The sequence below is a fragment of the Cupressus sempervirens genome, chromosome 11 (assembly GCF_028749045.1).
Source record: "Cupressus sempervirens isolate cs-2001-9-10 chromosome 11, ASM2874904v1, whole genome shotgun sequence".
In the NCBI taxonomy this organism is placed as follows: Eukaryota; Viridiplantae; Streptophyta; class Pinopsida; order Cupressales; family Cupressaceae; genus Cupressus; species Cupressus sempervirens.
The window spans coordinates 374,373,146-374,381,355 of NC_143128.1; positions in this window are offsets into that span (position 1 = coordinate 374,373,146).

Genomic DNA, 8,210 nt, shown 5'->3' on the forward strand with positions numbered 1-8,210 from the left:
GTTTCCTTACAAGTGGTATTAGAGCTTGATCAACTTTTGATCCTAGTTGTTCAGTAGGGTTTTTTGAGCTAATCTCAAGTTGAGTGGGAGTCTTGTGCAGAGCATCCTAAATCTTATTTGTAGATTGAGATGGTGAGTTCATCATATGGAAGAATGGAGGTGGAGAAATTTAATGGCATTAATTTTGAGTTGTGAAAACTCAAGATGGAAGACATGTTGGGAGATTGTGACCTATGGGAAGTGACTTCAAATGCTACAAGACTAGAAGCTATAGCTCAAGTAGATTGGGATATCAAAGATCATAAAGCTAAGGGTCTCATAAGACTCTGTTTAACCGATGCAGTTCTTCAGAATGTTCTAGATGAGAAAATCGCATATAGTTTGTGGGAAAGACTTGGGGCCATGTATCATGCCAAATCTTTGGTGAACAAGTTGTTCCTAAGGAAGAATTTGTACTCTCTATGAATGGAGGAAGGTGGATCCTTAACGGATCATTTAAATGCATTTAATCTACTAGCTACATAGTTGACATTAGCTGGTGTCAAGTTAGAGGAGGAGGATCATTGCTACACACCTTTGTGTTCTTTACCAGATTCATGGGACCATCTTGTGATGGCTCTTAGAAGCACATTAGTCACTTTCAAAATGGATGATGTGGTGTCTTCACTACTATCAGAGGAGATGCAGAGAAAGGCTTCCATTTCAAAAAAAGAAGCCCTTGTTGTTCGTGGGAGATCCACAGAAAGAGGGAATGAAAATGACAATAAGTAAATGACAATAAGTCTAACAATAAGAGTAGATCCAAATCTAGTGGGAAGTCAAAGACTTCCAATAAGTCCAAGGAAAAATGTTGGAACTGTGATAAACCTGGGCACTTTCGTAAAGATTGCAAAGATCCAAAGAAGAAGAAGAAAGGTTCAAATTCAGCTTCAAAAAGATCTCAAGAAGATGGAAATGCATTCATCATAGCTTTGGCAGCCCATGCATCTAATAGACATCTAATATCTACATGATTTTCTTAAGACTATTTTTTAAGATAGAGATACTTTTCTTTTGGATACTTTTGGAGAATAATTTGGAAGAATTTGAATACTAAGCATAAGTTTAGTTCTACATTTTATCCATAGATAGATGGGAAAATTGAGGTTGTAAATAAAAGTTTGGGTAACTTGTTAAGATGTTTGATTGGAGACAAAACTGCTAATTGGGACTAGGTCTTAACACAAGAAGAATTTGCATATAATAGTTCAATAAATAGAAGTACTAAGAAGACTCCTTTTTAGATTTTTAATAGAATGCATCCTAATGGAACTAAATTAAGGAACTTGAGTATAAAGTTGAAACATAATACTAAAGTTGATGAATTTATGGAATTCATGAAAAATGTGCATGAGGAAGTAAGAAACAATTTGAATAATAGTAATTAGAGTATAAGGAGAGAGCATATAAGAAGAGGAGACATAAAAAATTTGTGGTTGGAGATGAAATAATCATAGATTTAAAGAACATATTTCCTATTGGTATTTATAGAAAGAAGAAGATGAGGAATTTTGGTCATTGTAAAATCTTGAGGAAATGTGATAGTAGAAATGTCTTTGAAGTTGAATTACTTGATGACATGGATATTTTATGAGCTCTCAATGTTTTAAACATTTATGAGTGCTATGAATCTAATGAAGACACACCTGGTAAACTTGATTATCCTAAGAAGAAGATAGAGGGACTTGATAGAATTTTAGATATTAAATTTGGTAAAAGTACTGGAGGAAAATATTACAAAGAATGCTTAGTGAAATGGAAGAATAAACCAGTTGAAGATAGGTCTTGGATATCACAAGCTAAGCTAGATCATTATGATACTTATTAGAACATTAGGGCTTCAAGATGTGGACATAAATCCTTATTTACCCTAGGTGTTTGATGTGGGAGTGTCTTGGGTACTTTGGAAATATTTTATGAACGAAAAATATTTTCTTTAAGTTGTATATGTACATTGTTTTGAGAATGACCTTTGGTGTTCCATTTTTCTCTTACTATGTAGTTGGCTTCTTAATGAAGACCTATCATGGATCTTGTATCTAAGATCATAGAAACTAACTTGATCTTATGCTCAAGTTATCCTTTCTCTTTTCACATGGTGTGTTCTTTTCTAGAAGATCACAAGTAACATGTGGATTTCTCTTTAATGAGGTTCTATATGGTATCAAGGCTTACCATAATCTTGAGGTTTGCTTCTTAGATCTTGTGTGGACCTATCACTATCCATGTAAATTTTATTTTAATAAATTATAAGGTCATTTAATTCTCCTTTAGGGTAGGACCTATATTTTGTAATAATTTTCTTGACAGACTAGCCTATGGTCTTTGTAGCTATATATTTTGATATCTAGAGTTAGGATAGGTAGAATGAAGTTAGTTAGAAGAAAAATATTAATAATTGGCTCAGTAAGCCCAAGCATCTAATCTTGCAAATTTTATTTTCGATGTTTATGGCTACAACAAGATAGGCCCTATTCCTGGCATGTTAATGGAAGATTGTCTCACATATCTACATTGTATGAGTGCTAAGTGGGCCTTTGATTAACAACACATTTCAACATAGTCATTATTTGTTAGATTCACCCAATAATGAACATGAGATTTTTCATCTTGAATTTCTAAATAAGGGCATTAATTTCCTTCTATCTAGATGAGGTTTGAATGTGGTTCCAGAACTGAGAGTTTAGTAACCATAGACAAATCTAAGAATGAAGGGTTTTAATGCATGCAATGCAAGATTAAGCTAAGAAAGTAAATATGATTAAGCTATATGAATGAAAATTTAAGATATGAAAGTAAAGAACAATTAATCAAAATTCATGCAATATAATCTAAATGAGTGTAATCTAAGAACAAAGTGCAATAGAAAGTTTGTTGAATGCAAGAAAGTCGAGTTCTTAAATTGATACCATTTTGATACTCATTAATTGCATTCTCCCAAAATGAGAGATAGAAGGTTCCTTTTATAGAAAAATAGATAAATAAATAATTGAGATGAATGAAATTAATAGTGGAGATTTGAAAAGAGTTTAGTCAGAATGGCAAGTTTCCTCAATTGCAAGAGTTAACTGATTGGTTTTGGATTGAATGATGTAGTTAACTAATTTACTTCCTTTTCTAATTTTAGTTAACTCATTGTTTCCAATTTGAACTAAAGCGAGAATATTGGAGAAGATATTTTATTTAATTAAATTAAATATGACCTCATAAGTGTATTTTATCAATTATTTGAACAATTAATTTCAATAATTTATGATGAGGATATTTAATTTAATCAAACATACTTAATTCCTTTTTCATGAATTTCTAGCTAAGGAGGGGAATTAATTTAATTAAATTTCTAGGACTTATAATTAAATCAATTTTATCAAAAGGATTATTTAGCCATATTAAGTTGATATTTAAGAGTTAGATTCAAGTGTATGATTGATGTAGATTGAGGGTTTTTTGTATTTGATACCTAGGTCAAGTAAAGACAACCAAAATTAGAGATGCCTAGTATAATAAATTTAATAATTAAGAGGATTGATGTTGTAAGATCGGTGCACCAAAATTGGTTCAAAATGGCAAGGTGCCAATTTTGGGGTATTATATTTGCCCCTCTTTGAATTGATGTGCAAAAAACACATTGATTAAAAGAATAATCAAAAGTCTAAAGCATAGAATTAACACTAAGATTGGATCCAAGATTTATGATACAAAGACCAATTAATGATATTTTTAGGGTTATCTCCATAATGAAACTTAATCCTCAAGAGTTCAGATAGAACACCTAGATAGTAGACCAAGAGAAAAAAGATTGTCATGATTTATAAGATTGTCCCCAAAATGAGGCTGAATCCTGAAGAGTTTGGGTTAGCATGCCCTAATAAATATCTATTAAAATGTGACAAGATCAATCAAAATTAATAGGATTTTTATCAGAATGAGGCTTAATCCTCAAGCATCCAGGTAGAACACTTAGATACCTATCCATTAAACAATGACTAAAAGAAAACTTAAAATTATCTCTAGAATGAAGCTTAACACTCCAGAGTCTAGATAGAACATATATATTAGTCAATAAAAGAGATAACAAGACCTATCATGAGTCATATCATTATCCCCAGAATGAGGAATAACCCTCTGTAGTCTAGACAAAATATCTAGATATCAATCCATCAAGCTATGATAAGGATTGTTATAAGTTTGAGATCAGCTGATCGATAGATTAGATAGATAGCATATGATGATAGATAGAGAGACAAAAGATTCCCCTAGTGATGAGATGCCCCTAGGGATGAAGACATTGAGTTCAAATTAGATTGAAGCAAGATTTGATTGGTGTAATGATATAATCATCTTGCCCCCTTAGGAGAAAAATTGAAAGATGACACATCAAGACAATGATTTAAAGAATTAGAGTAGAGATACTAACATGATTAGAGATTCAAAATAATGTAGAACAAAAAAAAGAGCTTGTAGAAGATTTTGAGTTGATTCAAAGTGATTTTGAGGTCAGTTTGACCAAGGTTTACCAAAGTTGACTTTTGATGATAAAGTTGGAAATTTTGAGAAAATATTGATATGCAGAGATTTTGAGATGAATATTGCATCAAAAATATTGATTACAAAAGTGTTCGATCGCATTGGTCCCCAAAAATCTAAATGCAATTTTGAGTTGTTTAGGAGTGTCAAATTTCAACTTTGATCCCAAAAATGAGTTCAAACCAGGGAAATTAGCCAGGGGTGATTCTCATGAAAATCAAAGAAATTTTCAAAATTAGGTCAAACCTTATATAAGACCCCAAAAGGTTATTTTCAAATCATTTGCACTTATTCTTTTGTGGAGAAGAGCTCTAAGCATCATGGCGGTCCTTGTACAATCTCACATATTCGAGCAATCCATAAATTATAGTTAGTTGATAGACTATAAGGAATAGTAAGTAATTAAGAAACCTCATAACCATTTCAAATTTCACACATTTTAGTTAAAATGTGCTTATTGTTAGGTATTTCAATTGTCTTTGTGTTGGGTCCTTGAGAAGAGTTCATTTTCTCATGTGAGAGTGTGGTATCTGTACACTCGAAAGTGTCCCACTCTAAACCATTCTATCCAAACGATTCCATGAGTTGGAATGCTTGGATGCCGGCTTAGAGCTCCCTATCCATGGAGTGCAAGAGAGTATATTTCAAGAATAAGAAAGCTCTCAGATGAGCCTTAGAGATACTCTTCTTGCTAGTAAACCATGCAATGGGAGGTTCCAAAGACAAGATGCAAGAATGCAAATGTCCCAAAGAGTTCCTCAAGAATGCAATGCAAATGAAGATTAAGCTAGAATGAGAATGTCAAATGCAGCTATGCTAAAACATGTATGAGAGTGTTACAATACCATTATTAAGCTATGTGAGATTAAGCTACATATAAAAATGAAAGCTAAGCTAAGATGCTATGGTATGAGAGAATGTAGACAAGAAATAGAAGTTCTCCACAAAGCTCCAAAGAAACCTGTTAGAAAACCTGCAGCATAACAATATTCAAAATGAGGATTGAGGGGGAAAGCTCTCTCCCTTTTAAAGATGTATGGACGGTGGAGATCAAGATGAAGATGGTGGATGATCAACGGTGGAATTCAAAAATAGGAGTGATCCATGTGCACACACAAATCAACCAATAGAATATAAGTTGACTTGTCATATAAGACAAAAGTCACAAAGCCTTTTCTTTTAATTGCAAAATAGAAAAAAGACTTTATGTGTGCACTTTAAGTGGGTTAGAAGAATGGGGTCTTTTATTTAATTAAAAGGGGACATGTTCTTTTAATCAAATAATGAACTTAGGATAGCATAGTCAAACTATAGGTTATAATCAAATAAATTGATTATTAGCAATTTGGTCTAGGTAAATGATTAAATTAATTTAGCCAAAATGCTGAGAAGGGGGCTAATAGTCTAGATGACCATTTTTAGGTGATTACATTTGCCCCTCTTTGACTAATGCGTGATCGATCTGGGAACACATTATGTCAAAGAAAATCGAAGCCAAGTAGGCGATGATAGATATAGATGTCTAATTCCGAAGAGTGAAATGCAGAAATAGATAGCAAGTCCTGAATGCACAGCCTGATAGCAGTAGTACTGAACACTAGGAAGAGATGATGTTAGAATTCAAGAAGAATACTAACACTTAGAAAAGCAGATAGAGTGAGAGCAAGTGAGAAGATCAAACAAATGCTCCTAAGCACTGATAGAGTATTTCTGCCCCCTCAGGATCGAAATTGAAATGAGGTAAGGGGATGCAAAATTTGGCTAGAAATGAGAAAAATAGAATATAGCAATGTCCAAGATGACAGATAGATGATTAGAACCCAAGAATGACTATAAGAAACTGATAAAATGCCCCAGTTTGACTAGAGTTGACCTTGAAGGATATAGCATAAAATTAGGTCAAATCTAGTAGAAAGATGATTTAGATGTGAAACAGTGAATTGAAGTAGATATGAAGTATGGAAATGATGAAGTCATGAATAAATGAAGATGCCCCAGTGATGATTCGGAGATTAGACCTCAAAAGGTCAGCTAACTGCTTAGAAGAAAGTAGAATTTTAAAAGACAATTTTGACCATCAAGATGAACTCGAATTTGGATTTCGATCCCGAAAATGAATCTAGGACGTCAAAATTATTTAAGAGGTCAAAACTTTATATAATGTGATGATAAGATAGAAAAGAGATGAAGTGAAAGATTAAGAAGGTGAAAAGACATGAACAAGAAGAAAATAAAGAAATATATGAAAGGAGTTAGTTGATATGTCCACAAAAAGATGAAGAGAGAGCTCTCCCCATATGCAAGAATGCAAGACTAAGCTAGAAAATGAACCTAAAATGCAAGCTAATATGCAAAGTGGTTTACCAGCAAGAAGTGTATAACATTTAGACTCTTAATTTCATCATTGAGCATTTATTAGGGACATCATGAGATCATACAACCATCACTAGTATAACTATGAGGATATGAATATGATCGATATTAGATAGGTATGTGGAAATCCAATCTAAGCATCAGAGACATGTAAGTCAAGATAACTACACGATTAGATTCCCTAAGTTTAATTTAGCAAGATTACACCTGTATCAAGGCATAAGCGCCAGGATAAACTTTGAGTGCGGTCTTGCAAAACAGTCAAGGATGATACATTTGTAAGTCAATGTGTTGAATAGGACCAGCATAAATGCTTACAACACTATAGACAAACAAAGTATACCCACAAGCAGAAATCAAGAAGACATGTCCCATGCCCCCAGTCTTCTAGTCAATGACATCCTTGAAAGACTATTAGGGAGGGAATACATGGCAAAGAAATCATCATAGACAGCACACAAAGTAGATAAAGATCAGCATAGCTCAGTCGTTTAAGTGTTAAAGTGCATGTGTGTAAGTCACTTGGCCATTTCTTCTAGACTTGATTCTGATAGTGAGAAATATCACGACATCAGAGACCGTAGGTAAACTATCTATAAAGTGTTGAAAAACACTTGATATCAAAGTGGGGGAAGTGTTGAGGAACACTATTTTGTGAGTTGTCAAAGAAACCCTAATCCACAAGAATACCTCAATAGGCTAAGTAGCTATGCCTCCAAGATGAGGACAAGAAACAATTCCAAGCTAGGAAATGTGTAGCAAAGTGGATGATTGAGATTGATAGACATAGGTGCGAGGGTTTCAAGTAGTGCCTATTTCCAAGTTTTCACCACTTGATAGATTTTCTCAGGACTTTTTTTCAATTTTTTTGGTGATACATCAAAGTGCCTATTGCTAGGTTTTCACTAAGAAGATTTTTTTTCAGGACATTTTCTGATTTTTAGGATTTTTTTCAGGATCATATATGATTTTTTGGATTTTTTAGAATAATCTAGAGATTACTAGTTCTTGAGCAAGATCACATCATTTTCTCCTAATGTCTAGTAAGGTATAGGATATGATGGAGTAACGAGCCAATCGATAAGCAAAGATGGATGAAAAAAGAGTATGAAGCAAGTGAAAGTGATCCTCAAGGATTGACTCCTCAAGAGTACCCAAGCTAGGGAAAGAGGTGAAATAGTCATATGAAACATATTTTGGATAAGCAATGGAAGTAATGAGAAACATAGCATGTAGGATAAGTGTTGAAGCCAACAAGTGTGATAGCATAT